Source organism: Lissotriton vulgaris, chromosome 2_2 (assembly GCF_964263255.1).
Source record: "Lissotriton vulgaris chromosome 2_2, aLisVul1.2, whole genome shotgun sequence".
Taxonomy (NCBI): domain Eukaryota; kingdom Metazoa; phylum Chordata; class Amphibia; order Caudata; family Salamandridae; genus Lissotriton; species Lissotriton vulgaris.
In genome coordinates, this window is record NC_141688.1 from 9,237,652 (window position 1) to 9,265,603 (window position 27,952).

Consider the following 27,952-nt stretch of genomic DNA (forward strand, 5'->3'; position numbering starts at 1 on the left):
ACTCATCATGGGCCCAAACCCCAACGCCTGGAGCGACACCCGGTGGCCCACCGCCCTCGGAAACACGCCAACCCCCACAGACCACACATGCAACCTGGGAATCATCCTGGACTCCGAGCTCAAAATGGACCGCCAGATCAACTCTGTCTCATCTTCCTGCTTCCACACCCTCCGCCTCCTTCGTAAGACCTTCAAATGGATCCCCCTCGAACACCGAAAGACAGTCACTCACGCCCTGGTCACCAGCAGACTCGACTACGGCAACGCACTCTACGCCGGAATAAACAAAAACCTCATCCGCAAGCTACAGAACATCCAGAACGCCGCCGCAAGACTGGTGCTCAACCTGCCAAAACACTGCCACATATCCCAGCACCTGCGCACACTCCACTGGCTCCCCGTCGAGGCGAGAATCACCTTTAAGATGCTCACCCACACACACAAGGCCCTCCACGGCACCGGACCAGCATACCTGAACAGCCGACTCAAATTCCACGCACCCCAAAGGACCCTACGATCAGCCCAGCTTTCCTACGCCGTGGTCCCCCGCACCAGAAAGACCAGATCGGGAGGCCGCTCCTTCTCCTTCCTCGCGGCCAAAGCATGGAACGCCCTTCCGCTCCACCTCAGACAGACAACATCGCTCCCCATCTTCGCAAGAAACCTCAAAACCTGGCTCTTCGACAGACCCCCTCCTTGATGGAATGGAACCTGCACCCCCCCAACCCCCCTCCACCCCTAGCGCCTTGCGACCCTTACGGGTGAGTAGTCACGCTTTAACAAACTCCTGATTGATTGATTGATACCGTATGGGTAAAAATGACTATTTCCACTCCAAAGAGTGCAACAGTAGGGAAAGCGCTGGATAGCGTAGAGGTAAAAAATACTATTCCCACGCCAGTGAGTGCAACAGTAGGGAAAGGGTAGGATAGCGTAGGGGTAAAAACTTACTATTCCAACTCCAGAGAGTGCAACAGTAGGGAAAGCGCTGGATAGCCTAGGGGTTAAATTAACATACTTGTCAATTTATTGATTTTTCATAAAAAATTAAATAATAATTAATTTATATAAAAAAATATGAATAAATACCAATAAATTAAAATTGATCTTTACTGAAATAACAATAAATTACATCCCACACTATTCCCCCTTTAACATACAACACACTACACATACAAAAACACGATTAATTTAACTATCAATTAATCAGTTCATAACAATTATTACTAAATGTAGTATAATTAATATAATTATAAATCAACAAATTAATTAATATGAATTACCAATTAATAATGAATCTTCAATTAATTATTAATCAACAATACATTAATTAACAATAACAATACATAAACATTATTAATACATTTATTTATAATTAATATAATTAACTGATTAATAAAAATTATTACCAATTAATAGTTAATTAACAATTAATTAATAATTAATTAATAATAAATACCAATAAATAAAACAATCTAATTAACTTAATTTAATTACTTCCCACCCTATTTCCCTATAAACCCACAACCCATTTCACATAAAAAATCACATAATTAATTTAATTATCAATTAACCACTTAATAAAAATTAATCACCAATTAAATATTAATTAACAAGACATTAATTAACAATAACAATAAATACAAATTAATAATACAGTAATTATAATTCATATAATTAACCGAGTATTAATAATTAACAATTAATTAATAATCAATAGCAATTGATTAAAACTTATTAATTATTAATTATAATTAAATTACTTCCAACCCTATTTTCCTATAAACCCACCACCCGCTCTGATACTATCATGCAAAATGTACTTTAACAAAATTACTAATTTCTAAACATTTATTCTAAAAATCATGAAAATATAATAAAAAATTATTTAACACACATATAAAATACATACTAAAATACATAACCCCCAAAAATTCCATATTATTGACAACAATATTTTTGCTTACGATATTAGTTACTTCGATATAAAAAAAAACCCCAATATTACTTACCTTGGGGTCGATATATCTGGTCAACGATATTCTTGACTTCGATATTCTGTCCCTACGATATTAAAAACTCGATATTAATGTAGGTCGATATTTAAAAATCCATATTTTGACTGCTCACCATATTTATCAAATGATGCTAGGCGCAGAAGCAGAGAGGTGTTTTTTAGGGTGACCGAACCGAGCTACTATTAGAAGACGCTGTTTAAGGATCTTTTGGCAGCCTTTAAAGTCTAGAAACAGGTTCTTAGAAGCCTAAACATTGGTAGAATAGGCTATCTCTGAAACACAGCTATTACCTCCTGTTTTGTGCGACACAATTATGGTCAGGTGGAAATTAAAGGGTATCACAATTACTGGGTATTTCTATGAGAAGGATTACTTGTATACATTTGCTGCACTTAGGGAAAAACACGGACTGTCAAACACAGATTTCTTTAAGTATTTACAGATACAGGGGTATCTCCTGAAAAACTGCAATTGGGAGGTACGGTGGAAAATGGTCTTATTGAAGCAATCGAACGTGGAGAGAAATTTGGTAGCCTCTATAAGTGCCTTCTCGAAATGCAGGAGGATGATCTTGAAGATCAAAATAAGAAATAGAATATTATATTGAGCCAGGGTGATGGGTTCTTAAAAGGAATCTATTGAGATCGCTGAAAAATCTTGATCTCTTCAAGTCTTAAGGCACAACACTATAAAACAATCATACAACCGCAAAAATGCTGAAGTGGAGGTGCAAATGATGTCAAATGTTTTCATTGTCGGGCAGATTTAGCTGATAGTCTTCATGTGTTTTTTTAGATGCACTTAGCTGAACAAGCTCTTTTTAGGGATATAGTCTTCTTTAACTATGGTGACTGGGATAGAAATTATGATCACTCCCACAGCTATGTTATTATGTGTCACAAGTGGCTCGATGGCCGGAACGGCAATACGGCAAGTGGGTTACCTTATTTTCATGGCAACTGCTGTGGCCTGGCAGTGTATCACTTCGTCGTGGCTTCAAAAAGAACAACCTTCCTTTGAAATATGGAGAGATAGATTTTTTTGCTTTTTTTTAGTTTAGAGCATAGTTTATATTCCCTTAAAGGACCTCGTAGAAGGAACCCTGGTTTAACGGTCTGGGGAGCTATACTTGATTATGTGAATGCTGAATGTATGACCCTTAATTTTTGATCAGTTTTATCCCCCTTTTTCTGGCTGATGATGATCATTGATTGTATGTATTTATTTATGTATTTATCGCTGTCAGCTCCTAATACGAAATACGAATATTATATGTGGATAGGATAGGATACAGATTTATAAAGCGCACTAAAACCCGAAGTGCCAGGCGCTGAGCGGGAGAGAAGAAGAGAGGAGAATGAGAGGCTGTTGATTAAACTGAGAAAAGCCAAGTCTTCAACAGTTATTGAAACACCGGAAGGGATTACACTTGGGTAATCGAGGAGAGTAGGTTATTCCAAAGTTTTGCCGCCGCCACCGAGAAGGAGCGGCCGCCCCATCTGGCTTTGCGAACTCTAAGGATGATCAGTTTTCTCTGGGAGGAAGATCTCAAAGTCCTCCCAGGCGTATACCATTTGAACATGGTTTTCAGCTGCTGCAAAATTATATTATGCAGGGCTTTATGAACTGTACACAAGGTTTGAAGGAGATTTGCTTCCTAACAGGGAGCCAGTGCAGAGTGCAAAGCCCCTCCCTTGCTGAATTCCTTTTCGGGATATTAAGGATCAGCCTGGCAGCCGCGTTTTGAATGACCTGCAGCCTGTTCAGGGAGGCCGTACTAGTATTCAAATACCATACATTGTAGAAGTCAACCCCTGAGGTACCCAGTGCAATGACCTTGGGGCCGATGGAGTGCTGATGGAATATACGGGAGCACCTTTCTGAAAGTCTTCAGAATGTAGTAGAGGGTACTGACATTGCGAATGACCTGAGCAACAAAGGTCAGGCCCACGTCAAAAATACCCCCAAGTTTTTGACTGTCTAGGCGGGAACAAGAAGGGGACCTCAACAGGCAAAAACTAGGACCTCTGTTTTTTTCTATATTGATCTTAAGGGAGTTATTTTGCATTAATCTGATAATACTGGCCATGCACTGGTTGAATGTCCCGGCGACCGACTGCAGATCATGAGCGATGGAAACAATGATCTACACGTCATCAGCAAAGGAGATCACCTGAAACCCAAAATACCTGACCAACTTGGCCAGCGGGCCACGTGCACTTTAAAAAGAAAACAAAAAATAATAAAATCCTTCAACAATTGCCTGATATGGTAGATAGATTCACAACTGCAGAAATAAGACATCTAAAACCAAGCTAATCCAGTAAAATAGATTTCCACTTCTGCCTGTTCCTGGACATAGACTGGAATCTAGCACCAAACCCACCTCTAGTCAAGATAATAAGGACATATCCTTTTTATGAGTCATCCTCACAGATTTTGGGTGAATGGATGTATGGAGGCTACTCCATCCTACTGATTGTGAATATACATTTACATCTGCAGTACATAATACTTCAATTTACTTGTGCATCACGTCTCTTGGAAACAATGACACACAACATCCTAGAGGGAGTCGTAGCTGACCATGCCCTTATGCTCCAGACTCTAGAGCTAGACCATAACCTGCCACTAAAAACACTATGGAGAATGCCTGTAAACAGATGTAAACACCTGGAGGATCTGTAAACTCTGAAATCCCACATTCAAACGTTTAAATGGGAAAATAAAGGCTCGTTCTCATTTTCGAGAGACTCTGTATGCACCAAAAGGGGAGTTTGACAAGTGCTGCTAACTATCCTACAAACCCAACAAAGATGCTACTCTGCCTGTGAAAGAAAGAAAAACTCTCCTTTAACTTACTGTTCCATACACTGGCAGAAGAAACACTTGTTTAACTGAAATTAATGGTGGCAGGAACTCGCAGAGTTTCAATGCAGAATACTCCAGAGTTACAGAAATACTCCACAAGCTTTAGTGGCTGCAATTTAGCACCAGTAGCGTAATCAGCACTGCGAAAATGGCCCCATGCAGTGCACAAGAGCGCGTGGCCATTTCAATTGATATTGCTTCTGCTCAAGTACAAAGTACAAAGCCTACTTGAGCCGCAGAAAATCTCGAGACACAGCCCTCTGCCCCCATCCGCTTGCAACCGCTCGGGTTAGAATTTGGCACTAGGGAATGCAAATTCCGGATTGTGCTCACATTTCTTGAGCCTCACTGGAAAAAAATTCTGCCACGCAGCAATTTGTCGATTTTGACTGGAACTGCGAGGTACACGAATAAAGCGGATTAATCAAAATCCACCAATTCCACAGGTGGAATAAGGGACAGGGTCAAAGGATGGGCATTAGGACTAGCATATTCACACATACTGCGATACACACTGACACAGGGCACACACCGGGGTGTAGTTTGTGCCCTGTGTATTGTCATGCTAGAGGGCCCCTATTCCTTACACACAATATAAAAAACAGACAATGTCTGCAGAAGGCATACAGGGAAGATAAGATGAATGGGCAGAACTAATTGCTAGCCATGACAGGTACCTCAACTTGGTGAAAATAAGACTTTGTATTTCAAAATATCCCACAGCTATTGGAAGAACCCCTACAGAATCAGTCTAGCACATCTGATACCACATTCCAACTGTTGGAGGTGTGCAACCCCCAGTTGTGACTTAGGGCCAGATGTACGTAGCACTGGCCCCAAAATTACTGGTTGCATTTTGCTACCAGCATTTTTGAGACCAGTTTGGTATTTTGTGAACTGACCTGTATACTAATAGATCGGTTCCCAAAATACATTTTCCTAGTGGGTCACATTTGACATACCTCATGAATATTAATAAGGTAGTTTGCAGTATGAAATCCACTAGGATCCGCAGCCATCACAGGGATGGTGGCTTGCTGAGGAGGCCTGCTGTAATCTCTTTTAAGTAAAGCATTTTTTGCTAACTGCAGCCCGTTTTCCTTTAAGGAAAATGGGGAGCGTTTAATAAAAAATATAGGGTACTAACATTGTTTAAGAGTAGTCAGTGGTCCACGCCAACATAATATACCAATACTTTTTTTTAACATTCTAAAAGGGGTAGGGGTTGTTTGGGGGCCCTTCCTGTTTACGAATACCTTACCACTAATTTAAGTAGTTGAGAGGGTACTAATGTTTTGCTAAAGGAGATTGCTTGCCAGCAATTAATTAAAACCAATCCGATTTGGTGTTTGGAAGGGAGACCCTAAAGCCGCCCCTTCTAAATACGGAATCTGTGTCTGATCAAAAACTCGAATTGCAATTCGGTAACGCGTAACCAAATTACACTTTGGGTTTCGTAAGGGCTAAAACACTTTTTTGCATTCGGAAATGGCCCAATTCTGTAAGTCGCACCATTTGCCTATGCAAAATAGTTTTATACATCTGGTCTTTAGCCTGTATCCTATAGCATTAGCCAAACTGATACTGGACAGACAGACATACGGGCGAAAATAACAGACTATGGGCTAGATGTAGGTAATTTGGATTTACCGATTCATAAATACCGAATTTTACCAATTCGGTATTTATGAATCGGTAAATCCAATGTAGGTAATAATTTGGTAAAACATACCGAATTGGTAGGATTTGGTATTTACTGAATCGGTATTTACAGATTCGGTATTTGCCATTGATTCCTATGGGCCTGTCAATGTCAATTACCAAATCAGTAATTACCGATTCGGTAATTACTGAAAAATTCAAGGGTGGCAGGGTGTCACTTTGACACCCTGTTGCACCCCTGATTAGGGCTTGTGTGCCCTTAGGGCATGTATGTGTGCCACATGGCACAGGTGTACATGCACAGATTTGCATATACACAGGTATTCGTTATTTACCACCAACTAATAGTTACCGACCAGTACTTGGATACCTACATCTGGCACTAAATATCTACCTGGATACAAATAATGGCCTGCTTTGGTATACCATATGACGTAAGTGAATTATGAATTTTAACAAACCATGAACACAGATGGCTAGGCACGGTGCTTGCTGTGGTACAACTATGTATGCTGTCCTACTGAAGAGCTCTAAATGGCTCACATAACTCTCAAGGATAGCTGCCAGTGAATAGGAGCTTTTTCAAAATACAAGACGAGACAGATACATTCAAAAACATGTGGGATACTACTTTGTTGGCCTCCCTTAATAATATATAGCACAGAGCCTGGAATCTAACCATTAAATAAGGACATAGTTATTTGATGCAAACATAGAGAGGGAAAAGTTGAACACTAATATTGCTCATCAAGTGAAAGTGGCACCATGATGAACTCAATCAATTAATAAATCAGGGAATTGTGAAGTGCCTACTCACCCGTGATGGTCTCAAGGCACTGTGGGAAGGGGGTTTAGCTGCTCTGTCAGTCGAAGAGCCAGGTCTTGAATGTCTTCCTGAAGATGTACAGGGTGGGGGCCCGTCTGATGTAGATCGGGAGCTCGTTCCAGGTCTTGGCCGCTATGTGGGAGAAGGCTGTTCTACCTGTTCTGGCTTTACGGATGCACGGGGTTTCGGGGAGGGCCAGGTCAGCGGATCAGAAGTTTCTCTTGGGTACGTGTAAGGGGATTCTCTCATTGAGGTATTTGGGACTGGTGCTATGGAGGTATTTTAAGTGTGTGTGATTATCTTGAAAGTGACTTTATTCTCTACAGGGAGACAGTGGAGGTTTCGCAGGTGTTGGGTGATGTGTTCCTGTCGAAGGGTACAGAGGACAAGTCTGGCTGCTGTGTTTTGTATGGTCTGTAGTTTATGGATCAGAGACTTGTTGATCCTGGCGTAGAGGGCGTTTCCATAGTACAGTCTGCTGGTTATGAGTTCATCGGTGGCTGGCTTCCTTGATTCAGGAGGATCCATTTGAAGGGCTTTCGGAGGATGCAGAGGGTGTTGAAGCAGTTGGAAGCGATGGCGTTGACCTGTTGGGTCATGTAGAGGGAGGAGTCGCATACGATGCAGAGGTTTTGGGTGTGGTGTGTGGGTGTACGAGGGCTGCCAAGGGCAGTGGGCCACTAGGTGTTATCCTACGAGGAGGGTTAGGGTCCGGGGATGAAGACTATTGTCTTCTCTGTAGTTGAGCTACAGGCAGCTGTTGCTCATCAAGGATGCAACATTCTTCATTGCTTCCTTGAAGTTGAGTCTGGTGGTGACGGGGTCCTTGGTGAGGGAGAGGATTAGCTGGGTATCGACGGCGTAGGATACCATGCTGAGTCTGTGGTGTCTAACGATGGTGACGAGGAAGGACATGTAGATGTTGAAGAGTATGAGTGATTCATTGGGTTCTGGCGATGAGGAAGGTGCTGATGCATATGAGGGCGGCTCTCTGTATGCCGGTGTCGTGGGGCAGGGGCGATGGTGGTGGCACCTCTGTGGTAGATGTGTCGTGGGCAGGGGTCCTTGTAAGCTCCTGAGTGGCTGCCTTCAATCAATCAATCAATCAGGAGTTTGTTAAAGCGCAACTACTCACCCATAAGGGTCTTAAGGCGCTAGGGGTGGGGTGGGTGGGGCGGTGCAGGTTCCATTCCATCAAGGAGGGGGTCTGTCGAAGGCCCGGTTTTGAGGTTTCTTGCGAAGATGGGGAGCGATGTTGTCTGTCTGAGGTGGAGCGGAAGGGCGTTCCATGCTTTGGCCGCGAGGAAGGAGAAGGAGCGGCCTCCCAATCTGGTCTTTCTGGTGCGGGGGAAAGCTGGGCTGATCGTAGGGTCCTTTGGGGTGCGTGGAATTTGAGTCGGCTGTTCAGGTATGCTGGTCCGGTGCCGTGGAGGGCCTTGTGTGCGTGGGTGAGCATCTTAAAGGTGATTCTCGCCTCGACGGGGAGCCAGTGGAGTGTGCGCAGGTGCTGGGAGATGTGGCAGTGTTTTGGCAGGTTGAGGACCAGTCTTGCGGCGGTGTTCTGGATGTTCTGTAGCTTGCGGATGAGGTTTTTGTTTATTCCGGCGTAGAGTGCGTTGCCGTGGTCGAGTCTGCTGGTGACCAGGGCGTGAGTGACTGTCTTTCGGTGTTCGAGGGGGATCCATTTGAAGGTCTTATGAAGGAGGCGGAGGGTGTGGAAGTAGGAAGATGAGACAGAGTTGATCTGGCGGTCTATTTTGAGCTCGGAGTCCAGGATGATTCCCAGGTTGCGTGCATGGTCTGTGGGGGTTGGCGGGTTTCCGAGGGTGGAGGGCTACCAGGTGTCGCTCCAGGCATCGGGGTTTGGGCCCATGATGAGTACTTCTGTTTTGTTGGTGTTTAGTTGTAGGCAGCTGTTTTTCATCCATTTGGAGACGGCTTCCATGCCTTCTCGAAAGTTGCGTCTGGCGGTATTGGGCTCGTTGGATAGGGAGAGGATGAGCTGGGTGTCGTCTGCATATGACACGATGTTGAGTCCGTAGGTTTTGACGATGGGGGCAAGTGGAGCCATGTAGACGTTGAAGAGCGTCGGGCTGAGGGAGGAGCCCTGGGGGACTCCGCAGGTAGTAGGTGTGGGGTCCGAGAGGAAAGGGGGGAGTCTGACCCGCTGCGTCCTGCCGGAGAGGAAGGAGCAGATCCAGTCGAGGGCCTTGTCCTGGATTCCTGCATCATAGAGTCTGCGTATTAGGGTGCGGTGGGAGACTGTGTCGAACGCCGCTGATAGGTCGAGGAGGATAAGGGCTACTGTTTCTCCTTCGTCCAGTAAGGTACGGATGTCGTCTGTTGCGGCGAGGAGGGCGGTTTCCGTACTGTGGTTTTTTCTGAAGCCGGATTGGGAGGAGTCGAGGATGTTGTGTTCTTCAATGAATGTGGCGAGTTGGCTGTTGATGGCTTTCTCGATGACTTTCGCTGGGAACGGGAGCAGGGAAATGGGTCTGTAGTTTTTGAGGTCGGTGGGGTCCGCTGAGGGTTTCTTTAGAAGGGGGTTGACCTCGGCGTGTTTCCAGTCGTCGGGGAACGAGGTGGTCGCCAGGGAGAGGTTGATGGTTTGGCGGAGCCTGGGTGCGATGGTGTTGGTGGCTCTGTTGAAGATGTGGTGGGGGCAGGGGTCCGTGGGGGCCCCTGAGTGGATTGACTTCATTGTCTTCAGTGTGTCTTTGGTGGTGAGGGCTGCCAGTCATTAATCGCTGGTTTCCGGGTGTCGGGGGTGGTTGGTGAGGGTTCAGTGTGTTGGTTGTCTTCGTCGAAGTTGTCATAGATGCTCTTGATTTTGTGGTGGAAAAAGATGCTGAGTTTGTCGCAGAGGTCTTGTGAGGGAGGGATGTCGGTAGACTCGCTGGTAGGTTAGCCGAACTCCTTGATGATGCTGAAGAGTTCCTTGCTGTTGTGTGCGTGGGTGGAGATTCTGTCTTCAATCGCTTTTTTTCTCGTTTCTCTGATGAGTTGATGGTGGGCGTTGGTGGCGGCTCTGAAGTTGTTGTGGGCTTCTGTGGATTTGGTGTTTCTCCAGGCCTTTTCGAGGCGGCGGCATGTGCGCCTGGGCTCTCGAAGTTCGGTGGTAAACCATCTGGCTTTCTTGGCACGGGTATTGTTGTTTTTCTTGAGGGGGGCTATGGTGTTGGTGCTGTCCGAGATCCATCTATGCAGGGTTCGGGCTGCGGTGTTGGGGTTGTCGTTTTCCGCGATGGTTGGGGTGGAGTTGTTGAGTGAGGAGGTGAGCTGGTCATCGGTTATTTTGGTCCAGTTTCTTTGTGGAAGCAGGTGCTGGTGTCTGTGGATGGTGGGTGTTCTGAAGGTGAAGTGGACGCAACGATGGTCGGTCCATGGGAGTTCGGTGGTGTGGCTGAAGGTGATGGAGTTTCCTGTAGTGAAGAGGGGGTCGAGGGTGTGTCCTGCTGAGTGTGTGGGCTCGGTCACGATCTGGCGGAGTCCAATGTTGTGGAGGTTGTCCAGGAGACATGTGGTGTTGGGGTCCAGTTGATTGTCGAGGTGGAAGTTGAGGTCTCCCAGCAGGGTGTAGTTGGTGGATGCGATGGCCTGCGGGAGATAATGTCTGTGATGGAGTTGGCAAAGGGTCCGCGGGGTCCAGGGGGTCGGTAGATGAGGGTTCCTCGGAGGGCGGCAGTGGCGCTGGCCAGTATCTTGAAGTGAAGGTGTTCCATCAGTTCTGTGGACTCGTCAGGGAGTGTGCTCAGGCGGAGGCTGGATTTGTGGACGATGGCGATTCCTCCTCCTGGGTGGGTGGGGCGGTCCTTCCTGGAGATCTTGTATCCTTGGGGGATGGCGATGGCGATGTCCGGTCCCGAGGTGGTGTTGGTCCAGGTTTCAGTGAAGAATGCTACGTCTGGGGTGGTGCTGTAGAGGAGGTCCCAGATTTCTGTGGCGTGTTTGTGGAGGGATCGGACGTTGAGGAGGATGCATTGCAGGGTCTTTGGTTCGGTTGTGTTCTTGTGGGCGGGTTGTGCTGGATCCGTGTTCTTGGCGGTGCTGCAGGTGTGCCGGCAGCGGTGACAGCTGAAGGGTCCGTGCGTGTCGGCTGGTGATGCTAGCTTGCAGTTGTTGTTGCAGCCTGGGTTGAGTGCGTGGAGTGCGGCTGGGTCGTAGCGTTGGCTGGGCAGAGGTCCAGGGTTCCTGTTGCTGGTTGCGAACGGGTTGCAGACGGGCGCAGATGTGCTTGCCTCTGACGCGCCTTTGGTGCACCAGCGGCGTGCCATTCAGTAGGGGTCGGGGAGGGCTGGACAGCTGGGAGGCGGGAGCGGGGAGGGGAGCTGGATTGGGCCGGTTGCGCTGGGGGGGGAGGGGCCGCGGGGGCAGCAGCGGCGGGGAAAGGTAAAGGGAGGAAAGAAGGGATGAAGAAAAAGAAGAAAAAGGGAAAATAAGCAGAAATAAGGCACAAAAGAGCAGAGATGCAGAAAAGAGCAGAAAGGTGAAATATAGAAAGGGTAGAAAAACGAGTGAAAACGAGTGAAGGAGCAGAGGGAGAGAAAGGGAAAATGGGCAGATATAAGGCGCAAAAGAGCATAGGTGCAGAAAGGTGAAAGTTAGAAAGGGGAGAAAAACGAGTGAAGGAGCAGAAAGAAAGAAAGGAGACAGAGGTCCACTGGACCACCAGGGATGAGGCGCAGGGAAACCTGCGGGTGGAGGAGGGCCTCGATCACCAACACTCAAGAGTGCAGGGGGAGGGGCACCTCACTTAATGGTGGAGCTGCGAGGATGGGAGAGGAATTTCACTGACAATGAGTCAGTGGTCTTGCTCGCCTGTCCCCGCAGTGGCCGCCATTAAGTAGGGGTCAGGGAGGGCTGGACAGCTGGGAGGCGGGAGCGGGAAGGGGAGCTGGATTGGGCCGGTCGCGCTGGGGGAATGGGCCGCGGGGGCAGCAGCGGCGGGGAAAGGTAAAGGGAGGAAAGAAGGGATAAAGAAAAAAGGGAAAATACGCAGAAATAAGGCACAAAAGAGCAGAGATGCAGAAAAGAGCAGAAAGGTGAAAGATAGAAAGGGTAGAAAAACGAGTGAAGGAGCAGAGAGAGAGAAAGGGAAAATGGGCAGATATAAGGCGCAAAAGAGCATAGGTGCAGAAAGGTGAAAGTTAGAAAGGGGAGAAAAACGAGTGAAGGAGCAGAAAGAAAGAAAGGAGACAGAGGTCCACTGGACCACCAGGGATGAGGCGCAGGGAAACCTGCGGGTGGAGGAGGGCCTCGATCACCAACACTCAAGAGTGCAGGGGGAGGGGCACCTCACTTAATGGTGGAGCTGCGAGGATGGGAGAGTAATTTCACTGACAATGAGTCAGTGGTCTTGCTCGCCTGTCCCCGCAGTGGCCGCCATTAAGTAGGGGTCGGGGAGGGCTGGACAGCTGGGAGGCGGGAGCGGGAAGGGGAGCTGGATTGGGCCGGTCGCGCTGGGGGAATGGGCCGCGGGGGCAGCAGCGGCGGGGAAAGGTAAAGGGAGGAAAGAAGGGATAAAGAAAAAAGGGAAAATACGCAGAAATAAGGCACAAAAGAGCAGAGATGTAGAAAAGAGCAGAAAGGTGAAAGATAGAAAGGGTAGAAAAACGAGTGAAGGAGCAGAGAGAGAGAAAGGGAAAATGGGCAGAAATAAGGCACAAAAGAGCAGAGGTGCAGAAAGGTGAAAGATAGAAACGGGAAAAAAAGAGTGAAAACGAGGGAAGGAGCAGAGGGAGAGAAAGGGAAAATGGGCAGAAATAAGGCGCAAAAGAGCAGAGGTGCAGAAAGGTGAAAGATAGAAAGGAGAGAAAAACGAGTGAAGGAGCAGAAAGAAAGAAAGGAGACAGAGGTCCACTGGATCACCAGGGATGAGGCGCAGGGAAACCTGCGGGTGGAGGAGGGCCTCGATCACCAACACTCAAGAGTGCAGGGGCAGGGTCACCTCACTTAATGGTGGAGCTGCGAGGGTGGGAGAGCAATTTCACTGACAATGAGTCAGTGGTCTTGCTCCCTTTCATGGACGAAGTAGTATCCTCGGTAGTGGCAGGAGTCCAGGAGGAGATGGTAGGCATGTTGGCATTGCTGAAGAGGGCTGTGGTTTCGGTGTCAGGTGTTTGGTCATTGAAATGGTTGTAGAGGTCCTTGATTTTCAGATGGAAGAAGGATCAGAGCTTGTCCCAGAGGTCCTGGGAGGGGGTGATGTTCGTGGTTTCGCTAGGGGGCTTGAAAAATTCCTGGTGATGTTCCTTGGAGTTGCTGGAGTTGACGATGAGCTTGTTTCTGATGAAGGTCCTTTTGGTGGACCTGATACATTGGTGATATTCTGATATTCTGTCATGGCCGTTTGGTAGGTGGTGTGGTCTTCTCGGGTTTTTCTGTTTCTGCAGGTGTTTCTGGATTCTTGGAGGTTGGTGGTGAACCAGGTGGCCTTCCTGGGGCGCTCTCTGTTGAAGTTGTGTAGGGGTGTGAGTTTGTCTGCACAGTTGGAGATCCATTTGTTTAGTTTTTTGGCTGCAAGGTTGGCGTTGGCCATGGTGGTGGGGACATCATGGTTGGTATGATTGAGCTGATCCTCAGTGATTTTGCTCCAGTCCCTTCGAGGGGGCTGCCTAGACGATTTGGGGACGATGGGTTTGTCAACGTTGAAATGTACGCAGTAGTGGTCTGTCCAAGGGGTTGCGTGGTGTGGCTAAAGTGGATGTTGTTGCCTCCTGCGAAGATGGGATCAAGAGTATGTCCTGCCTTGTGGGTGGGTGTGGTGACGAGCTGTTTCATGTCGATGTTGGTGAGGCTGTCCAGGAGGGTGGCAATTTGAGTCGATGGGGTTGTTGAGGTGGAAGTTCAGGGGTCCGATGAGTATGTAGTCCATGGAGGCAATGGCACTGAGGTCGGCAATGGTTGTGGCGAATGAGGTACGAGGACGGGGCGGTCTGTAGGCAAGGGTGCTGCAGAGAGTAGTTCTTGGGCTTGAGTGTATCTGGAAGTGGAGGTGCTCGGTGGTGGAGAGGGGGTCCTTTGTGGTGGAGGTGGGGAGTCGGAGGGAACTCTTGTGTGAGATGGCAAGTCCTCCTCCTGGGCGGTTGGGGCGGTCTTTCCTCTGGATCTTGTATCCATTTGGGATGGCGTTGGCAATGTCGGTGCGGAAGAGGCGTTGGTTTAGGTCTCTGTAAAGAAGGCGACGTACGTTGAAAGGGTGTCGAGGAGATCCCAGATTTCAGTGGCGTGTCTGTGCAGGGAGTGCACATTGAGAAGGATGCACCTCAGGGTTTCAGGGTTTTGGCGTTCGGCACAAGGGTGGTGATGGTGTTGAAAGCCTGGTGGCAGAGGCGGCAGGAGAACTATCCACGGGTGGTGCTCTGCGTGGATATCTGACAGTTATTGTTGCTCTCTGGGTTGAGTGCGAGGAGGGTATCTGAGTCGTAGCAGTGGATGGCTGGAGATCCTGGATTCCTGGAGCTGGCCGGGTCACGTCACTGATGGGTATGCCTTTGGTGCACCGGCAAACAAAACAGGTGATGGACAGAATCTGGATCAATGTCACACATTCACCCCAGTCTGAAGATCTGGGCCCAAATCCATCGTTTTTTTGCACTCCACACCACCCTGGGTTAGACAATGGCGATATGCAAATCAGCTCAGACCCTGTGCCCCATGGGAACAGTCCAGTCCGAACTACAAAACCCATGTCCTTCCCAGAACGGAATCAAGCATCCGAGGACCGGACCGGTTTCGAGGTAACACCTCTCATCAGCCCGGCTAGCTTGACTCCAGTGGTGTGGAGTGCCTGGGACCCACGTCTGAGCATCCCCAGCGCACTTAGGGCGGAATTTGCAAACAAAACAGGTGATGGACAGAATGTGGATCAATGTCACACATTCACCCCAGTCCGAAGATCTGGGCCCAAATCCATCGTTTTTTTGCACTCCACACCACCCTGGGTTAGACAATGGCGATATGCAAATCAGCTCTGACCCTGTGCCCCATGGGAACAGTCCAGTCCGAACTAAAAAAGCCATGTCCTTCCCAGAACGGAATCAAGCATCCGAGGACCGGACCGGTTTCGAGGTAACACCTCTCATCAGCCCGGCTAGCTTGACTCCAGTGGTGTGGAGTGCCTGGAACCCACGTCTGAGCATCCCCAGCACACTTAGGGCGGAATTTGCAAACAAAACAGGTGATGGACAGAATGTGGATCGATGTCACACATTCACCCCAGTCCGAAGATCTGGGCCCAAATCCATCGTTTTTTTGCACTCCACACCACCCTGGGTTAGACAATGGCGATATGCAAATCAGCTCTGACCCTGTGCCCCATGGGAACAGTCCAGTCCGAACTACAAAAGCCATGTCCTTCCCAGAACGGAATCAAGCATCCGAGGACCGGACCGGTTTCGAGGTAACACCTCTCCTCAGCCCGGCTAGCTTGACTCCAGTGGTGTGGAGTGCCTGGGACCCACGTCTGAGCATCCCCAGCGCACTTAGGGCGGAATTTGCAAACAAAACAGGTGATGGACAGAATGTGGATCAATGTCACACATTCACCCCAGTCCGAAGATCTGGGCCCAAATCCATCGTTTTTTTGCACTCCACACCACCCTGGGTTAGACAATGGCGATATGCAAATCAGCTCTGACCCTGTGCCCCATGGGAACAGTCCAGTCCGAACTACAAAAGCCATGTCCTTCCCAGAACGGAATCAAGCATCCGAGGACCGGACCGGTTTCGAGGTAACACCTCTCATCAGCCCGGCTAGCTTGACTCCAGTGGTGTGGAGTGCCTGGGACCCACGTCTGAGCATCCCCAGCGCACTTAGGGCGGAATTTGCAAACAAAACAGGTGATGGACAGAATGTGGATCAATGTCACACATTCACCCCAGTCCGAAGATCTGGGCCCAAATCCATCGTTTTTTTGCACTCCACACCACCCTGGGTTAGACAATGGCGATATGCAAATCAGCTCTGACCCTGTGCCCCATGGGAACAGTCCAGTCCGAACTACAAAAGCCATGTCCTTCCCAGAACGGAATCAAGCATCCGAGGACCGGACCGGTTTCGAGGTAACACCTCTCATCAGCCCGGCTAGCTTGACTCCAGTGGTGTGGAGTGCCTGGGACCCACGTCTGAGCATCCCCAGCGCACTTAGGGCGGAATTTGCAAACAAAACAGGTGATGGACAGAATGTGGATCAATGTCACACATTCACCCCAGTCCGAAGATCTGGGCCCAAATCCATCGTTTTTTTGCACTCCACACCACCCTGGGTTAGACAATGGCGATATGCAAATCAGCTCTAACCCTGTGGCGCATGGGAACAGTCCAGTCCGAACTACAAAAGCCATGTCCTTCCCAGAACGGAATCAAGCATCCGAGGACCGGACCGGTTTCGAGGTAACACCTCTCATCAGCCCGGCTAGCTTGACTCCAGTGGTGTGGAGTGCCTGGGACCCACGTCTGAGCATCCCCAGCGCACTTAGGGTGGAATTTGCAAACAAAACAGGTGATGGACAGAATGTGGATCAATGTCACACATTCACCCCAGTCCGAAGATCTGGGCCCAAATCCATCGATTTTTTGCACTCCACACCACCCTGGGTTAGACAATGGCGATATGCAAATCAGCTCTGACCCTGTGCCCCATGGGAACAGTCCAGTCCGAACTACAAAAGCCATGTCCTTCCCAGAACGGAATCAAGCATCCGAGGACCGGACCGGTTTCGAGGTAACACCTCTCATCAGCCCGGCTAGCTTGACTCCAGTGGTGTGGAGTGCCTGGGACCCACGTCTGAGCATCCCCAGCGCACTTAGGGCGGAATTTGCAAACAAAACAGGTGATGGACAGAATGTGGATCAATGTCACACATTCACCCCAGTCCGAAGATCTGGGCCCAAATCCATCGTTTTTTTGCACTCCACACCACCCTGGGTTAGACAATGGCAATATGCAAATCAGCTCTGACCCTGTGCCCCATGGGAACAGTCCAGTCCGAACTACAAAAGCCATGTCCTTCCCAGAACGGAATCAAGCATCCGAGGACCGGACCGGTTTCGAGGTAACACCTCTCATCAGCCCGGCTAGCTTGACTCCAGTGGTGTGGAGTGCCTGGGACCCACGTCTGAGCATCCCCAGCGCACTTAGGGCGGAATTTGCAAACAAAACAGGTGATGGACAGAATGTGGATCAATGTCACACATTCACCCCAGTCCGAAGATCTGGGCCCAAATCCATCGTTTTTTTGCACTCTACACCACCCTGGGTTAGACAATGGCGATATGCAAATCAGCTCTGACCCTGTGCCCCATGGGAACAGTCCAGTCCGAACTACAAAAGCCATGTCCTTCCCAGAACGGAATCAAGCATCCGAGGACCGGACCGGTTTCGAGGTAACACCTCTCATAAGCCCGGCTAGCTTGACTCCAGTGGTGTGGAGTGCCTGGGACCCACGTCTGAGCATCCCCAGCGCACTTAGGGCGGAATTTGCAAACACACCACTGGAGTCAACCTAGCCGGGCTGATGAGAGGTGTTACCTCGAAACCGGTCCGGTCCTCGGATGGTTGATTCCGGTCTGGGAAAGATATGGCTGTGTAGTTCGGACTGCACTGTTCCCATGGGGCACAGGGTCAGAGCTGATTTGCATAAAGCCATTATCTGACCCAGGGTGGTGTGGAGTGCAAAAAACGATGGATTTAGGCCCAGATCCTTGTACTGGGGTGAATGTAAGACATTGATCTACATTCTGTCCATCAAATTGTTTTTTGTAATTTTCTCCCTGAGTGTACTGGGGTAGCTCAGATGTGGGTCCCAGAGCCTCCACACCACTGGAGTCAACCTAGCCGGGCTGATGAGAGGTGTTACCTCGAAACCGGTCCGGTCCTCGGATGGTTGATTCCGGTCTGGGAAAGATATGGCTGTGTAGTTCGGACTGCACTGTTCCCATGGGGCACAGGGTCAGAGCTGATTTGCATAAAGCCATTATCTGACCCAGGGTGGTGTGGAGTGCAAAAAACGATGGATTTAGGCCCAGATCCTAGTACTGGGGTGAATGTAAGACATTGATCTACATTCTGTCCATCAAATTGTTTTTTGTAATTTTCTCCCTGAGTGTACTGGGGTAGCTCAGACGTGGGTCCCAGAGCCTCCACACCACTGGAGTCAACCTAGCCGGGCTGATGAGAGGTGTTACCTCGAAACCGGTCCGGTCCTCGGATGGTTGATTCCGGTCTGGGAAAGATATGGCTGTGTAGTTCGGACTGCACTGTTCCCATGGGGCACAGGGTCAGAGCTGATTTGCATAAAGCCATTATCTAACCCAGGGTGGTGTGGAGTGCAAAAAACGATGGAATTAGGCCCAGATCCTTGTACTGGGGTGAATGTAAGACATTGATCTACATTCTGTCCATCAAATTGTTTTTTGTAATTTTCTCCCTGAGTGTGCTGGGGTAGCTCAGACGTGGGTCCCAGAGCCTCCACACCACTGGAGTCAACCTAGCCGGGCTGATGAGAGGTGTTACCTCGAAACCGGTCCGGTCCGGTCCTCGGATGGTTGATTCCGGTCTGGGAAAGATATGGCTGTGTAGTTCGGACTGCACTGTTCCCATGGGGCACAGGGTCAGAGCTGATTTGCATAAAGCCATTATCTAACCCAGGGTGGTGTGGAGTGCAAAAAACGATGGATTTCGGCCCAGATCCTTGTACTGGGGTGAATGTAAGACATTGATCTACATTCTGTCCATCAAATTGTTTTTTGTAATTTTCTCCCTGAGTGTACTGGGGTAGCTCAGACGTGGGTCCCAGAGCCTCCACACCACTGGAGTCAACCTAGCCGGGTTGATGAGAGGTGTTACCTCGAAACCGGTCCGGTCCTCGGATGGTTGATTCCGGTCTGGGAAAGATATGGCTGTGTAGTTCGGACTGCACTGTTCCCATGGGGCACAGGGTCAGAGCTGATTTGCATAAAGCCATTATCTAACCCAGGGTGGTGTGGAGTGCAAAAAACGATGGATTTAGGCCCAGATCCTTGTACTGGGGTGAATGTAAGACATTGATCTACATTCTGTCCATCAAATTGTTTTTTATAATTTTCTCCCTGAGTGTACTGGGGTAGCTCAGACGTGGGTCCCAGAGCCTCCACACCACTGGAGTCAACCTAGCCGGGCTGATGAGAGGTGTTACCTCGAAACCGGTCCGGTCCTCGGATGGTTGATTCCGGTCTGGGAAAGATATGGCTGTGTAGTTCGGACTGCACTGTTCCCATGGGGCACAGGGTCAGAGCTGATTTGCATAAAGCCATTATCTAACCCAGGGTGGTGTGGAGTGCAAAAAACGATGGATTTAGGCCCAGATCCTTGTACTGGGGTGAATGTAAGACATTGATCTACATTCTGTCCATCAAATTGTTTTTTATAATTTTCTCCCTGAGTGTACTGGGGTAGCTCAGACGTGGGTCCCAGAGCCTCCACACCACTGGAGTCAACCTAGCCGGGCTGATGAGAGGTGTTACCTCGAAACCGGTCCGGTCCTCGGATGGTTAATTCCGGTCTGGGAAAGATATGGCTGTGTAGTTCGGACTGCACTGTTCCCATGGGGCACAGGGTCAGAGCTGATTTGCATAAAGCCATTATCTAACCCAGGGTGGTGTGGAGTGCAAAAAACGATGGATTTAGGCCCAGATCCTTGTACTGGGGTGAATGTAAGACATTGATCTACATTCTGTCCATCAAATTGTTTTTTTTAATTTTCTCCCTGAGTGTACTGGGGTAGCTCAGACGTGGGTCCCAGAGCCTCCACACCACTGGAGTCAACCTAGCCGGGCTGATGAGAGGTGTTACCTCGAAACCGGTCCGGTCCTCGGATGGTTGATTCCGGTCTGGGAAAGATATGGCTGTGTAGTTCGGACTGCACTGTTCCCATGGGGCACAGGGTCAGAGCTGATTTGCATAAAGCCATTATCTAACCCAGGGTGGTGTGGAGTGCAAAAAACGATGGATTTAGGCCCAGATCCTTGTACTGGGGTGAATGTAAGACATTGATCTCCATTCTGTCCATCAAATTGTTTTTTGTAATTTTCTCCCTTTGGTGCACCGGCGGCACGCACCCTGCATGCATCCACTGTGCAGCCACAGCGGCCGCCATAAAATAGAGGGGTTGGGAGGGAAATCGCAGCTGGTAGGCGGGAACCGGGAGTGTCCAGTCGAGGGGCCATGGGAGCAGCAGCAACCGGAACAGGGCAGCGGAAAACGGGGCACTAGAGATAATAAGGCACAAAGCAGGGGCACAAGGACAGGCACAGAAAATAAGGCACACATTAAGCAAGCAATAGAGTAAGCAGCAACAATAATACCTAAACAGGAACCGGCTGAGAGAGGACTCAAACTCTGCTGATCAGGGCAGAGTCCACACAGCAGAGACGGCACACCAGCTGAGCTATGGGGTCGAGAGCAGGTCCCTGACCAGGAGGTCAGAGGTCTTGCCTCGCTACCCTTGCAGTGGCCGCCATTAAATAGGGGGTGAGAGGGAAAGCGCAGCGGGGAGGTGGGAATGGGGAGCGTCCAGGAGGGAGGTGCTGTGGGGGAAGCAGCGGTGGGAAGAGGGCAGTGGAAAACGGGACACAAGAGATGTTAAGGCACAAAGCAGGGGCACAAGGACAGACACAGAAAATAAGGCACAAATTAAGCAAGCAACAGATTAAGCAGTAACAACAATACTTGAACAGGAATGGGCTGAGAACCCTGCTGATCAGGACATAGTCCGCACGGCAGAGACAGCAGAGGCAGCACACCAGCAGAGCTGCAGGGGTGAGAGAAGATCCATGACCAGGAGGTCAGAGGTCTTGCTACACTACCCTTGCAGCGGCCGCCATTAAATAGAGGGGGTGGGAGGGAAAGCGCAGCTGGGAGGCAGGAATGGGGAGTGTCTTTGGGGAGGGGACATGGGAGCTGCAGCAGCGGGAAGGGGGCAGCAAAAAGCGGGGCAGAAGAGACAATAAGGCACAACACCAGGGCACAAGGACAGGCACAAAAAATAAGGCACAGATTGAGCAAGCAACAGATTAAGCAGCAACAATAATACCTAAACAGGAACCGACTGAGAGAGGACTCAAACCCTGCTGATCAGGTCAGAGTTCACATGGCAGAGACGGCAGAGACGGCACACCAGTGTAGCTGTGGGGGTGAGAGCAGGTCCCTGACTAGACCTGACAGTTAAACCCAAGTGAGGGAACATGGTACTTGTGGCAGCACAACACATTAAGATGTACACCTGTCTATCTCTTCACACTCAACTTCTGCTGCACCTATGCAGACTTTGTTGGCCCTGGATCCACAACTCAGTGCCTTCATCCTCCTTGGCAATTTCAACTGTCGACTGGAGGACCTCACCCATCCTAACACGATTAACCCCCAAAAGGACCTTTTCAACCTCAGACTCACCCAACGAGTTGAAAGCCCGACACACAATGCCGGACACCTACTGGATCCCAACTTCACCAACTCCAGCAACATCACAGTAAACAAACCCAAACCGATCACCTGGTCTGACCACAGTCTCATAACTTCAGCATTCCTATCCCACATCACCGCAGAAACATGATTACCAAATCTTCACAACAGGACTGGAACAAGATCTCAGAAGTATCCTTGTCTTCCAAACTCCCCAAGTACATCTTCAGTGCCTAGAACACTGCCTGTGCAGATACCCTTGCTTTTCTCAAAGCAAACAAATCCACTAGTACCAGACCGCAAGCAAGCTGGAACACAGTGTTGCGCAGACTCATCAAACTACACTGCAAGCACTTGTACGCAAATAGAGACACTAACAAGAGCACCTTTAAATTCGCACTCCATGCTTACTGGTTTGAAAGCAGCACCAACAGCAACAAGGAGGTCTTTTTTATAGCGAAAGACTTCACCTCTTCAGCCTCTCAGGTCCTCTGCACACAGCTGTCCCTCTTCTTCAGCAACAAGATCACCTACATTCATAAAAACATTGAGTGGACCTTTATACCCTGGTAGCCCTCTGGCCTATCTCTACCAACAGCCAGATGACCACCCTGAACAACTGATCTACAATCATCACTCAAGAAACAGCAGCAACCATGCAGTCCATACACGTTGGAGCTCCCTAGTTCAGGTTGAGGGATGAGCTGATGAGGTCCAGTCCTTTGAGAAAGATGTGATGAACATCTTTCTCAAAGGACTGGACCTCATCAGCTCATCCCTCAACCTGATCCTGAATGAAATAATCATCACATCTACCTGGGCGTTCTCCACAGTACTCCTCCTCCTCCTCCTCACTCTGCAGACCCATAGAAGCTAGCAACCTTCCGGTTTATCTCACTGCTTCCCTACCTGGCAAAAGCTATTAAGTAGATGATAAACAAACACCTAGCCACCCACCTCACTGACAGCCACCTCCTTGACTCCACTAAATCCTGACTTAGGCCCAACCACAGTAGAAAGACCGCCTTTACTGTCGCCACGGACGACATCTGGATGAACATGAATAGAGGTAAAACTGCGGCCCTCATCCTACTAGATCTTTCTGCAGCATTCAACATTGTGTCTCACCCCATCCTTATCCAACAATTGCATGAAGACAGCACCTAAGGTCCTGAGGTTTACTGGGATTGTTCCTTCCTGACAGGCCATATTCAGTTGGTCAGCCTGGCCCTGTTTCCCTTGGATGCTGTCAATCTCATTTGCAGAGTCCCACTCTGTTCAATGCCTACATGACCCCACTCACCTTTATCATCCGCAGTCACTGAATCAATATCATATCCCATGCTGATGACACCAAGCTCATACTTTCCCTCTCTGACAAGAATCCAAACAATAGAAAGATTTCTCTGCCTGCACGACTAAAGTTTCCAGTTGGGTGAACACCAACTGCCTCAAGCCCAACACAAAAAATCAAGACGGAAGTAGGGTAGGAATCTTTGGCAAATTCACCTTTCTCTTGGACTCCACTGAAGGCCTGCGAAACTCAGACCCACATCCCTCCCAGTAAACCACGCAAAGAATAGTAATCAACAACCAACTCACGATGACTGTCCAAGTGAATGCAGTCTTCATTTCTTTCTTTCACACACTCAAGATGCTCTAGAAGATCTTCAAATGGCTCCCCACTAACACTCACAGAACCATCACACAAGTCCAAATCAACAGCAAGCTGGACTACGGTAATGCACATTATGGTAGAACCAATGCTCAACTGACCAAAAGACTCCAGATTATACAACGTCCTATGGCCAGGCTCACCCTCAACATCCCACCAACCATTCACATCACCCTACACCTCAAAGAGCTCCAGTGGGCTTCCAATCAACAAACGAGCTCTCTTCAAAGTCCTCACACACAAATACAAAGCCTTACACAACATTGACCCAATATACCTCAACAACTGCATAAACTTCCACAAACCTACCAGACACCTCCAATCAGGTTAACTTCTACTTGCACCCTTGCTGCAGTACCCAAAACCATATCCAGCAGTCATGCCATATTCTACCTCACTCCTATAGCCTGTAACAACCCACGTCTGCATATCAGAGCCTCCACCTCAGTTTTTGAATGCAGCAAGAAATTAAAGACTCGACTCTACACTTAGCCCCGACCCAGGCTCCGCCCATCAGCTCCTTTCTCAGCACCAGGATACTCTCCCAAGTGAGCTGTGCACAATGCAAATGCAATACAATAACAACATAACATCATTTTCTCATAATATCTATGTACTCAAGACAACTGTGTAATTGTTTTGAATAAATATGAAACTTATTCCACCAATATGTTCTTCTGTATGCAAAGATTTTATCATTACATACTATATCTTTTCTACTTTTGAATCATACATTTCAGTTATACATCACCAGTGTCCTCCTCTCAGCTCTTCAAGATCCCAGCTCATTTTGATGATTGTCAGCTCCATAATGGAGGCAGCAATGGCAGTGAAATATTGACAGTGCACAGAGTGCAGTGCAACATTATTTAGTAGCATGCAATTTTTGCTGGGAGAATCTGGTAGATTGTCAATTTATAACAAGAGATTATTCATTTTCTTAATAATGTAATTCTCACTACATTTACATCATGCTCTACCATCCTTACAACCAATCTCCACTTACTACAAATCAAATTCACACCTTTTTACGTAAAAGGTAAAGTGCAACACAATTAGAAATTCACAAAATATAGTACACTGCATGTTACATTTAACTATTCCACCGTTCCTATTGTTAACAGTTGGGCAGACTTTTGGAGCCATGTATATGTCTACCATTGATGGGCGGGTACACTTTCCTGCTAAGTAACCAGCTTTCCAGAGCCTTAGTAGCACAATCTACAAAGTCAACCCAGTCTTGAGGCTGTGCCTTTTGGGTGTCTCTGAACTTAATCCTGTATTGTTCAGTGGTTCAGCTAAACCCATCAAGCAGGGCACTCTTCAAGACTTTATAATTAGCAACATCCTCTTCTCTAACAGTGAGGAGCTTGTCTCTACATTTGTCTGCAAAGGAGAGCCACACTATTGCTGCCCACTGTTCCTGAGGGACCCTCTGTACTTTACAGGCCCTCTCAAGTGCAGCTATTCATTTGTTGATTTCATCCCCATCTCTGGTAGGGAGGGATAATCTTGTTCAGGTTCCTATGGTCATGAGTATGTTCTCTATCTCTAGGGACACTGTTGCTGCCACCATGGGGCTCTAGCCCCAATCTTTGTGAAGCTCTCTGGTGCTCCAGGGATTCCCTATTTAAGGCCAAATGCTCTCTCTTGATCCTAAGCTGAGCTTTCTCAAACTCAAGCAGTTTGCACTTTATATCATAGGAAGGCTCTCTCTTGTGAGAAGTAGAAGTCCTATGAGAAACAGAGGTCCCTACAGACCAACCAGAATGATGAGACTCCTGAGAAGGAGATCTTGGTCTTCTTGGTAAACTGTTAACCCTTCCAGGTGAAGTAAAGAGAAGGTCCCTGAGACCTTCTCCCCCATCTATGGGAAGAATTGGATTATCCAGGTTAGAATCATCATGATCCTCCTGGTCAGCTTCAGAGTCTAGGTCTTGGATGTTTTCACTTTCCTCTTCTGCTGCCCCACCCAACTTGCCTGCCTCATCAGACCCTGGGGCCTTTCTGAGGTCATCTAAAAGCAATACCTCTATGAGGTGTTGAGCCCTAGGGTTTTTTCCTGCCTTCAGTTTTCTAGTCCGAACTAGAGTGACAGAGTGAGCTAAAGAAGGATGATGGATTAAACCCAGATCAGTTGACTGGGGGTGCGTGCTTGCATTGTTCAACACTCCGTCCATCATCCCCTTTGGTTTTGCTTTGTTCGCCCTAAGTTGGCAGGGTATGCCCAGATGTAGGTCCCTTGCTCACTTTGCCACTGGATTCAAACTAGTCTGGCTGATGACGGCTGATTAGCCAGAAACCAGTCCCAGGATGCTTGTTTCTGGTCCCCGGAAGACATGGCTTGGCAGTTCGGGCTGGACTGTTCCCATGAGGCACAGGGTAAGACTGATTTGCATATGGCCATGTTTGAACTGGGTGGCGGAGTGAGCTAAAGAATGATGATGAATTAAACCCAGATCAGTTGACTGGGGGTGAGTGATTGCATTGTTCAACACTCTGTCCATCATCCCCGTTGGTTCAGTTTTCTAGATGCACACATATTCCTCAGTTCTTGAAATGGTACATGGTCATACTTAGTTAGCATAGAACCATTGGCTTCAGCTCATGAAGGCATACTAGTGTTATGTGGTGTAGGCACCTACCTAACCAAGTGGGGCTACTAAACTCTCTCTTGAGTTGGGGAAATGATGTGCTAGACCTTTGACCTACCTAACTCTAAGTTCAGTAGAGCTTACTTTATTCTAGACTTGTTTTATATGTACTTAAGTACCTATAGTGGGTTTCAGTTACTCACTCAATGAGATTATCTGGTAAAGCAAATAGCCAGCTTGAATCCAACCACTGCACAGCAATGCGAGACGTTGGCCTGGTATATGCTGTACAATATATAGTTATAGTGGGCACCTGGTACAAGTCCAAACAACCCTTATTGATGGATAGGTTTAAGACAACCTTTATTGAAAGCTATCCTATTGGCAGCTAAGGAGAGCAGCCTTCAGGCTAAGTCATGAAGGAGTATAAAGTAACTTGGTTTACAGATTATAACCTCTTGAAAGACCAAATGAAAGGAGAACCACACAAGGTAAATATAAAATATATGTATTTATTACTAAACACTCTCTACTAACCTGTTTATGAGATTAGAGAGCAAGATACACAAAATCAACACACTAGAAAGTAAATAAATAACACACTATACAATGGGCTCCAGGGGGAGACCAAACCATATATTAAGTAAGTGCTATTAGAACCATGACTTGACTAGACACAGTGCTTAGAGCATGTAGAATTGCTAGGACCCCAAGGAACCACCCATGGTAGTGACACAGGGGACCCAAGTGGAACGCGTGCAGTGGGAGAACACAGCTGCGAGCTCAGTACAATCCTATGGGAAAGTCCCGGTTGGAATTTTAAAGATTAGGGATACTTCGGAGAGGACTTTGGAGCAAACCCTTTTAGACTTAGAAGGTTCTAAGGCCAACACCCATGTGAGCACCAGAGTACTCGTGTGCAGAGGGGACAGAGTCTGGGTCACTTCAGGGTGACCAGGGGCACGGTAGACCAATGCCCACCAATGTCGAGTGTTTCAGTTGCGATGAGGTGTAGCTTGACTCTGCTGCCACGGAGACCAGGAGACGTTGATGATGACCAGAGTCCACAGGCAAGCTGTCCCAAGAAGGATGTTGAGTGCTGGGGGGACAGTGTCTGGATCGGAGATCAACAAGCCTTGGCAACAGCAACCCATGCGGTGAGAGTAAGGAGGCTTTGGTGTGGACCAGCAAGGTCCTGGTGGCTCCCCAAGTGATGGAGAGTCGGGGCACATCTGTAGCAACCAGGTAAGCCCATTGAAAGTTCCAGTACCCTTCTCAGGGACCAGGGATGGACAAGGGATCGTGAAGGGACCTCAAGAGGAATCACTAAATACCAGGTCACTCGTGGAGTGTAGGCCAGTAATCTTTGGTGTAATTACTGCTCGGGGTTTGTACTACAAGTAGCCCAAAGCACAGCCTCAGGGATTATCAAAAAGCATACGCTGCTGCAAATGTGCACGGTGTCTAGGGGTTCGAGTTGCACGAGGGCTTTGGATCTCAGGTTTGCTGAGACCACGGATCGGCCTCGGGGAACCTTGGAAACCCACCTCCTGTGTTGCAAAGTCTTTGGAGTCCTTCAGGAGCTGCGTAGTTGCAAACTGGACAGATGTGTCTTTGATTTCCTACCTTGCAGGGACGTAACTCCTTTACTCCAAAGGAGATTCTTCAGTCATCCAACAAAATGTAGATAGTTGAAGTTCTGGGATTCTGTAGCAGAGTTTCATCCAGGTAAATCCAAAGTCCTATAGTCAGGGGTTCCTACTTTATACCCAAGGAAGGGGTGGGACAAACTCTGGGGACCCACCTATGGGAGAGTCAGGACCGAGGGGTGGCTACAAGTCAAGTCAAGTCAGAGAATTTATATA